Consider the following 10,395-nt stretch of genomic DNA (forward strand, 5'->3'; position numbering starts at 1 on the left):
CGCCGGCCCCCCCGGGCAGCGGACAGCAGCCCCAACCCCGCCCGCCAGCCCCGGGCCAAACGCCCTCGCCGTCTTCCCAGCAGAATGAGGCAGGAGAGATTCGGCCACACCACGTGCCCCCACAGCAGTCCGGCCTCGAAGGAATTCCACTGGAGGACATAGATGTGTCAAGGAAGATAAAAAACAGATGGAAAAGAGATAACAAGCGAGGCACTCTGGAAGCAACAGCAAGGGAAATACCCTGGAAAAGGGATTGCGCCCTCCTGGTCAATGTGTTAATCATGCTATCTTCAATTAATTACCGCAGAGCCCGTCTTTCCCAAGAGTTTTCAGATTTTATCTCACCTGTCTTTCTACTTCAAGTAATAGCGAAAAAAAGAACTATTGTGCCCGTTTTACTGCAAGAATTAAAAAAGGCGCAGCATGTTGACACAAGGCCAAAGGGAGAGACTTAACCCACTCAGGCCTGCAGCCACTGCCCTTTCTTCATGGGGACAACCTCCTGGAGGCTGAAGCTGACCTGTCACATTTTTGTGTCTTCCGTCACCTCAGTCTGAAGGTTTTCTCTGAGGCACTGCCATTAACAAGGTCAGCAGGAGAATGAGGCGCATTGCTATAGAGGTTTGGAGTCCACGGGTATCTACACACTGCCCCCAGTATGTTGTGGGTTTCCTGTTCCAGTGGGTCGGCCCAAGTGGGTTCTCTCCGGCCCCCCTGGCAGCGCCCTCTACAGGCTGCAGCTGCAGCCCTGCCCCTTCTGGCTTTGATCTCCCAGAGCGCACTTGCCTCCTCCCGCCTGGCTAATTAATCTATGTCTACATGGAATTGTAGTTGGCAGAAAGGCAGCAATGCCAAAGTAGAATAATCACATGGAGCCGCATCTGAGTTGTTTTCCATCCTTGACAACAAATGTTACCCCAGAGCCTGCAGGCCAAGAGTTGAAATGAGTTTATAACTTGGCTTTCCATCTCCTCGTCTTATGCTCAGCCACTTAAATTTTCTTGTCCCTCTTTAGCAGGCAGGGGGCAGCTTTGGAGGCTAAGTCGCCAGCATGGTCTTTCTTGATATCCTTAATAAATTTTCTTTGCCATCTAAATAAAAGCGGGGTGAAATCCCCATTATTCCAAATCACTCTTGTTTGTTTTCTTTTTCTTTCTTTCTTTCTTTCTTTCTTTCTTTCTTTCTTTCTTTCTTTCTTTCTTTCTTTCTTTCTCTCTTTTCTTTCTTTCTTCCTTTCTTTCTTTCTTTTTAGAGTTGGCAGAGCCATTTGAGACTTTATTTGGGGGAGGAAAAAAAAACAACACTTGATTTGGCTCTTAGCTGGGGGCACGGGAAAGAGGCAGTCCCCAGGCAGTAAACTCCCCCACCCCAAGGGTGAGCCAAGGACTGGGGCTGAGCCTCAGGGAGGCTTCCTGGGCCCGCAGCTTCCGGGCACAGCTCCTTTCCCAAGGCTTGGAGGACAGGAGGGTCCGCAGTCATCATTCACTTGGGAAGGACATCAGATGACTCAGACACCAGCTTCCCATCGCGGGTCTCAATCTTCTTCACAACCACAGTCTTGGAGGAGCTGGTGCGGCTGAAGCAGCCAGAGCTCCCGCCAGAGCCCAAGTTGGCCTGGAAGCCCAGGCCATAGTTGAGGTTCCCATGGATGGGGTCCTTGGCCCATCCGAGTAGCCACTAGTGGTCTTGGTATGGGTGCTCATGTTCTGCATCCCAGATTCCAGCGGGTTCTCCGCGCCCTCCAGCAGCTTGCGGTAGGTGGCGATCTCCACGTCCAGGGCCAGCTTGACGTTCATGAGCTCCTGGTACTCGTGCAGCTGCCGGGCCATGTCCCGCTTGGCGTTTCTCAGAGCGGCCTCCAGCTCAGCCACCTTGGACTGAGCATCCTTGATGGCCAGGTCCCCACGCTGCTCGGCATCAGCGATGGCAGCCTCCAGGGAAGCCCTCTGGCCTCTGAGGCCCTCGATCTCAGCCTGGAGTTGGCTGATGTTCCAGGTCATCTCAGAAATCTCAGTCTTCGTGTGGTGCAGGTCATCCCCGTGCTTCCCAGCCAACGTCTGCAGCTCCTCATACTTGATCTGGTACATGGTCTCAGCCTGGCTGCGGTTGGCGATGTCCTCGTACTGCTCCTTGACCTCAGCGATGATGCCACTGAGGTCCAGGGAGTGGTTGTTGTCCATGGACAGAACCACAGATGGGTCGGAGATCTGGGACTGCAGTTCACGAATCTCCTCTCCATACAGCTGCCTGTAGAAGTTGATCTCATTGGTCAGCTCTTCCAGGCGGGACTCCAGCTCTACCTTGTTCATGTGAGCTTCATCCACATCCTTCTTGATGAGGACAAATTCATTCTCCGTCTCTGTGCACTTGCTGATCTCCTCCTCGTACTTATTCTCCAAGTCCTCCACCAGTCCCTGCATGTTGCCAAACTCTGCTTCCAGCCTCAGTTTCTCCTGACCCACGTGTCCAGCTGCCGCCGAAGGTTGTTGATGTAGCTTTCGAACATGTTGTCCATGTTACTGAGAGTCGTCCTCTGCTGCTGCAGGAGGTTCCATTGGGTCTCCAGAATCTTATTCTGCTGCTCCAGGCTCCGCACCTTATCGATGAAGAAAGCAAACTTGTTGATGGTCTCGATTTGCTCCTTCTCCTAGTTGCGCACGGCCTGGATGTGGGGGTCCACCTCCAGCTTCAGGGGGTTTAGCAGGCTCTGGTTCACTTGGACAGCTGTGATGCTCCCCGTACCCCCAGCCCACCGTAACCCCCGGCCAGACTCATGCTGGTGCCCAGGCCACCTCGGTAGCTGCTGCCCACACAGGAAAAGGACAGACGGGGAGCTGATGCGAGTGCCCGGTGCACTGGAGTACGAGCAGCTGCTAAAGGCCCAGGGTCCAGAGGTGGACACCTTGTAGGTCTTCTGGGTCGTCCTTGTGGACCTGGTGGAAGCTGGAGTGGAGGCGAGAAGGCTGAACCAGACAGAGATTCTAAAAGAAGCCAAAAAGCTGCTCGTCCAAACCACTCTTGTTTTAATAGTGAAACTAAGTAGACTTTCAGCTCATACCTCCACATGATTATTAATAATCTAATTTGTTCTTCTCACACCAAAAACTTGAAGAGAAAGGTTTAGTTTTTCATCTACACACTGTCGTTTACATTCATACAGCCTCCAAGAGTCTGGTCCTAGGAATGCTGAACTGCAGGTGAAGAGCCACAGGATGGCTCAGCTCCTCCCTCTTTTCCTACTAAAGAACTTATTAAAGTTTGATCCTTGGCTCTGGGAAGTACATGGTCTCCTTAGCAGTTACACACATCATGTTCCCCAAGAAGGTCGTCATCTCAAGGTAGAAATGGAAAAAGGAAGAAGACAGGAAGGCAGAACCAGTGACAGGACTCCCTTAGAGATCACTGTGGGAGGATTCCTGAAGGTGAGCCACATGCTAAGGACACGTGGGTGTATTCAACTGGACACATCCCCCATTAGAAGAAAGGGAAGAAACCTCAACTGCACACCTATCATGTTCCATACATGGTGCTAGCTGCATTACATATGAACTGATTTGACCCCCAGAACAATGTTATGGATACACGCATTAATAGTCACATTTTACAAATGAGGAACGTGAGGCTCAAAGGTGTTAGGAAACCTTCCCAACTACTATATGGTAAAACTGGGATTTTTCTGACTTCAAAACCTAAGCTCTCATCAATAGATGAGTGGATAACAAAGCTGTGGTACATTTATACTATGGAATACTACGCAGCCATAAAAAAGAAGGATCTCTTATCCTTTGAGACAGCATGGAGGGACCTGGAGAGCATTATGCTAAGCTAAATAAACCAGTCATAGAAAGCAAAGTATCACATGATTTCACTCGTATGTGGAATCTAATGTAAGCTCATGAACAAAATAGACCCAGAGACACAGAAGCATGGAACAGACTGAAGAATCTCAGAGGGAAGGTGGGGGGTGGTGGGGTGTAGGTGGGGAGAGATTAATTGGGGAACTTATATGCATATATGCATAGCTCACAGACACAGATAATAGTGTGGTGAAGGCATGAGAAAGGGGGGTATAGGGTGGAGAGTCAATGAGGGACAAATGTAATTACATCTGTAATAATGTAATTATTACAGATCTGTAATAATTACATTTGTGAGGGACAAATGTAATTACATCTGTAAAAATGTAATTACATCTGTAATAATGTCAACAAATGAAGATAAATAAATCTATATAAAAGCCTATGCGACCATGACCGGTCACTATGATGTGCACTGACCACCAACGCAGACGCTCAACACAGACGCTTAATGCAGGAGCTGCCCCCTGGTGGTCAGTGCACTCCCACAGTGGGAGCACCACCTAGCTCATGGCTAGTGAGCGCACCTGAGGCGGAGCGAGCCTCTCCTGACTCCGCAGCAGCAGGCAGTGGTGGCAGCAGGCGCAGTGGGGCGGGATGAGCAGGAGCAGTGCAGTTCCAGGGCTTGGGCTCCCCCCTGACTGCCTGCTGCTTGGCCCAATACTACATCCCTCAGGAGATGTCAGACTGCGGGTTTTGGCTGATTCCTGCAGGCCTCTGGGGATCGGGCCAAAACTGGCAGTCTAATATCCCCTGAGGGGTCCTCGATTGTGAGAGGGCACAGGCCAGGCTGAGGGACCCCACCAGTGCACAAATCCATGCACCGGGCCTCTAGTAAATAAATAATCCTAAACTCTAAAAAGAAAAAGGAAAACAAGCTTTTACTTTATTATGCAACACTGTCTTATCTACAGGTGCTAGTCCTCGTGTGTGATTCCCTAACAGAGGTAGGTGCTCGCTTCTTTAACGTGGTAACTTGGCAGAGACTGCCACTGAGGCCGTGGGGACACAGACCCTCCCCAATCTCCTGAATCCCTCATTCTTCATAAGAAATCACAGTGACAAAAGCACACTCTTGGTCAAGTCTTCCTGAGTATCAAAGAAATAGACAATAAGGATGTGCTAAAAATGCAAACTACATCCGGCAAAGCAACGGATGGTACACAGAGTAGATATAGTACCTTGCTTTGTCCAATTCAAAAAAAAAATAGTTCTCAGTAACCTTTCCTCAGTCTAAATACTTGTATCCAGGTCTGAGGTCCCCTCTCCCGTCATCTGATGCCCAACGTGTTCTCGAGAGACTGGCCCAGAGAGTGAGGATGATAGAGGAGCTTCTGAGTTTTAGTTATAGTAAAACTACGAGTTATAGTAGCAAGAGAAAGCAAGATGTGCATGAGAGTGACTTGGAGAATGTCCATGGAAACTTCACATCTTTGGGTTTTGGAAAAGTCCCAGTTGGGATTCTAAAGGTCAGGAAATCTGCGGCACCCACCCCACAGCAACAGAGTTTGTCATACATCTATTAGCAGCACTCCATGAATAAGTCAGCTGTCATCATGCTAAAAGAAGACTACCAAAAGTCAACTATTGAAAAGAGCAGCTGAAAATGAGGACACTGAGATCAAGAACAGTTGAACAGTCTAGGAACCGGTTCTACTCAATGTGCAATTAATAAGGGAAGGCTCCCAGCATTTTCATCTCCGAGGAACTTCAAAAACACAATTGGCCCAATGGTGCGACAATACCCATCCAGGTGCCTTCTAAGTTCCAAGGCTTAATCTAAACCATATGTGAGACACATTGATTCCTGAAATGTGAAAAATAAGGAGGGAAGACTAAAAAGCCTTTCATCATCAGTGTGCCTCAAAGAATAAATGAAAGCACTAAGAGACTAGATATGTGTCTGCCAACTGAAGCTGCCTCGTGAGATTTTCTCTGTGCACATGTAGATAATAACATGTGTGCTTTTAAATCTTGATGGTAATGTTTTTTTATTTGTATAAATCAATGGCGTCCTCTTTGTTATGGCACTGGAAGACAGCAGGATTGGGGTCAGGAACTGTGTAGCCAACTTCCAAAATTATCTTTCTCAAGAATATGTTTCTGAAAAGAAAGTGCTCTCCGATGCTACACATTACAAATCACACGTTACTATATTCTTGACCACGTTCCTTCCACATTAAATAATGTTACTGAAAATAGGAGGTTTTAGGGCACAACTAACTTTAAAAGCCATGCATTCTTCCCCCAAAATGTTGTTCTCTGTTATTCTGTGAAATGAAAAACAGGGTCTCTGTGTCCTGGTCTCATGTGTACAGAAGCAGACCAAACGAGAAGATATCTGTTTCTCATTCCTAATCCTTCCAGTGCAGGTAACTATTACTTCTTCCCTTCAATTTCTTACTCTGGTGAATGGGGATAATCTCAGATACTATTAGCAGAACTATCAAGACTATGAACAAAATTATCTTACTACTAAATTATATGAAGTCTCTTTTAAAATGTATGGATTTATTGCCTTTAAGGGTACCAATTAATTTTTCCTTATACTCCAAAGATTTATCCAGTGCCTCCCAAGCTAGGCAATGCGGGGGGTGGGGTTGTTCCTGTAAGTTTCCTCTTTGAATCATCTCCACATTATCAACATGGGAACCACTACCATGATGAAGGAGGAAATGACTCACCTGCTAAATACAAATTACATGCTGTTAGAGCATAAAGAAAGACAGTCTGATTTGGATTGGAGAGGAACAGAGCAATATCTACTCTCTTGAAGAGAAACTAAATTGCTCTGTTTGCCATTGGTCGTGAGACCAATAACCCAATTGTTCTCCTAAATCAGTTAAGATACAGACAATTGATGCACCTCCATAAAAGAAAGCTGTTTCCCAGTACCTTCTACAGTGTCACAGTTACACTCACATGCAATTGTTCAGTTTATGAGATACCCTCTCCCAATAAATTCTTCTGGCCAGCCCTGCTCCTATTAGGCATTGCAGCTGCTTGACACATGCTAGGTATCATCACAGACGCTAATGAGGCATGAACAGTGTTTCAGAGATATTTGCTACAGATAATCCTGTGCAGAACAAGATATTGGGTGTTCATCTGTTGTGGACTGACTGTGTCCCCTCCAAACTCATATGTTGAAATTCTAGACCCAATGTGATGATATTTGGAGGGCAGGGTCTGTGGGATCTAATTCTGTCATGAGGGTGGAGGCCCCATGAGTGGGAATAGTGTCCTTGGAAGAAGAGGCCAGAGGGCTAGCTAGTCCTTTTTCCTCCATGTGAGGATACAAAGGCATGTCAGCTGTCTGCAACCCAGAAGAGGGCTCTCACCAGAACCCAGCCACGCTCACACCATCATCTTGGATTTCCAGTTTCCAGAACTGTGAGGAATAAATTTGTGCTACTACCCAGTTCATGGTGTTTTGTTATAGCAGCCCAAACTGACTAAGACATCATCTTAAATGCTTTACTATAAGGCTTTAGACAAGCCTATAACTTCTGAGTCTCCACTTCCAGATCTGAAAAATAAAGGCGTTGGACTAAATCAGTGATTTCAGTAAAAGAAAATATCTTTATCCGTTGTCTTCCCACCCCCACTGAGAATCCCTGTGTGTGAGAAGATATGTTACAGATGGGCTATGTTACAGCATTTAGCTTTAGATGTTAAGACTTGGAAAGGGGAGCTTAAAAATAGTACAAGCTCTTATAAGAATTAAAATTATGTCTTTTCTGAGTAGAAAGATTTTACCAGACTACTTGATGATAGGAATCATTTGACAATCAAAACCATGAGCTTATCCATTAAACAAGTGTTACATCTTGTCATGGTCTTTCTGACACATAGCTGGCTGGTAGAATCAAGCATGCACAACTTTCCATTCAAAGTAAACTCACCCCCAAAGAAGACAAAATCTCAAGAACAGCTCATCAAGGATACAATGTCCCAGGCAAAAGGCGCCTTTACATGGGGCAGCTCAACAAGAACAAATCATGTATTCCAACACCTACACACCAACAGACCAGCCCCAACCGAACAGAAGTAGCAACAAGGAAGGGCACAAGTGTGTGGTTCATAAATACCAGATCGAGTCCCAGTTCTGCCAGTGAGTTATTGTTTGACCTTGGGCAAGTCACCTGCAACATAAAAGTGTGGACCAAATAATCTCCAAGTTATCTTCCAATACAGAAACTGCACTTACTTTTTATTGTCCTCCATAAAAATCTATTGCCACTAGAATCCTTGCAGCATCTTTAAGGTCAGTCTATACATCTCCATTACGGGCTATTTTTCAACTCCTGCATTCCCAGGCTGCTTGGGTAGAGCGCACTCAGGACAATTGCCCGGGACACAAGTTTGAGATGCAGAAGGGATAACGTTTTCTCTGTCTTCTTTATGATTACCTCTGGCTAAATGCTACCCTCTACACCGCCAAGTCTCCGTACTTCTGGCACTGAGGCGTGATCTATAGTATTCACAGGGCTGGTGACATGGTGATAGATGAAGAAATTAAATCTTTCACCAAACTTGAACGGGCATTTTGAATGGGAACTTTTATCCTCTTCCTTCCCAGATGCAGGAATGACAATAGTTGAAAGATACTATGATGTTGGCAAAAAAATCATTACAAAAATGGACTTGCTTCCCAAATGATCTCTCATTATCTTGCAAATGTATTACTTTTGCTGTATCAATTTTTTAGTTTATTTCATGTTATGCTCCAGCTGAGAGGGAATTGGGAACACACTGTCTACAATTTCAAAAAAGGACTGAACAGAATAAATATTTCACCATGAAAATGAAAACTATGTGTAAATATTTATGCAATTGCATTTGAGTCAATTCATTGGATGAAGCCAATGGAAGGATGCTTTCTTTATACTGAGAGCCAACAAGACAGAAAAAATTTAATCTCAACATTCAAATAAATAGTAATATTGCTTATAGACACCATTTTAAAAATATGCATATGGGATATAAGTGGGTGTTATTCTCAGGGGACCTACAATTGCTGTATATTCTTTACTATGTATTCGGATTAACAATGAAATAGGGGGAGGGGGAAGAACAGGAAACAGATATTTAATCAATAAATATTTTTAATTATTTAAAAATTATTTTCACTCCATACTATGGCCAGTTTGGGAGTACTGAGCAATAAAAAGAAATGAACTATTTGTACACAGGTCAACATGGATGGGTAATTATGCTAAGTGAAAGAAGACAGACAAATAGCAAGCATACTGTATGATTTCATTTATATAAATTCTAGCAAATCAGTTTTGCCTATGAATGGGAGTGGAGGGTTGGGAGGGGCCAGGAGGGACCAGAAGGGGTAGGATGGCAAGATTCCCAAAAGGGACATGAAATTTTCCTGGTGATACATGTGTTCATTGTCTTGATTTTGGTGGTGGTTTCATGTGTATATCAAAACTAATCAAATTGTTTTGTATACTGAGTTTATTTTATATCAATTATACCTCAACAAAGCTATAAAAATTATTGAGTAGAGAGACTAAAATCAGGAAAAAATTTTTAAATAACAGTTGAAATTTGGGGGTAATTAAGATAGCCATTGGATGTAAAGCTACAGGAGGAAAAGCTACAATAGTCCCATAAAAGATTTCTGATTGCTGGAAGTTCAGGTTTTCCAATCCCAGTAAAGTGTTTCTGAGCACTAATCTCTCCCTTAAAAAATATTTTTCTTATTGCCTTACAATTTTTGACAGAAATAGTTCTAACTATCCTCATAGTAATAATAACAATAGCTAGCTAGCATTTATTGAGGACTTACTATACACCAGACCCCAATCTAACTGACTAGCTGATTCAATCCTCACCTAAGGAACCCAAGAGATGGGTACTATTATGATCCTCCATTTTTAAAATGATGATATTGAAGTTCAAAGAGGTTAAATACTTGCTTAGTGTCATTCCCATCTCAGGGGTGGGCCTAGGATATAAACCTAGTTTGAGCTCTTGAAAGTAAACTTCTCTCCCTCTGCTAGACACAGGGGATGACGGGATCGATGCTATAGATCATTATTTGCTGACTCAGACCTCTGATGACTTTTAAAAAAACTCTGCATCAAACAACTGCATTTACTAGTCTGAAGGCTGATCTTTTGCTTGGTAGCAGCAGAGAAGGTCGTTAATGAAGTGATGTTGGAAGGTGGGGGATTACAGGCAGGTAGAGCAAGAACAGAAATGGCCACACATCAACAGACTTGATTTTGCCCGTGACTGTAAACTTGGGCAAGCCATTTCTCCTTAAATCTGTTTCCTCTTTGGTAAAATTAAGGGTTTGGACTAGTCAAATTCTAAGACTCCTTCCAACTCTGTGATTCTGCCAGGCCACTTTTGGGGAGCACTCCTTATATTTTGTAACTGGGATCAAAAATTTTCCATGATATCCCGGCCAGTGTGGCTCAGCAGTTGAGTGTTGACCTAGGAGCCAGGAGGTCCCAGTTGGATTTCTGGTCAGGGCACATGCCCTGGTTGTGGGTTTGCTCCCCAGAGGGGGGCATGC

At 44.8% G+C, this 10,395-nt stretch overlaps 1 protein-coding gene and 1 pseudogene across 1 annotated transcript in view; both read right to left on the reverse strand.

Moving 5' to 3' along the window:
* CSGALNACT1 (chondroitin sulfate N-acetylgalactosaminyltransferase 1) overlaps positions 1–10,395 on the reverse strand; it is a 199,605-nt gene that overhangs the window by 155,089 nt on the left and 34,121 nt on the right. The gene's annotated exons all lie outside the window — the stretch shown is intronic.
* The window catches only part of LOC102753043, a 161,037-nt pseudogene continuing 152,089 nt past the window's right edge, over positions 1,448–10,395 (reverse strand).

This window comes from Myotis davidii, unplaced genomic scaffold (genome assembly GCF_000327345.1).
Source record: "Myotis davidii unplaced genomic scaffold, ASM32734v1 scaffold93, whole genome shotgun sequence".
NCBI classification, from domain to species: domain Eukaryota; kingdom Metazoa; phylum Chordata; class Mammalia; order Chiroptera; family Vespertilionidae; genus Myotis; species Myotis davidii.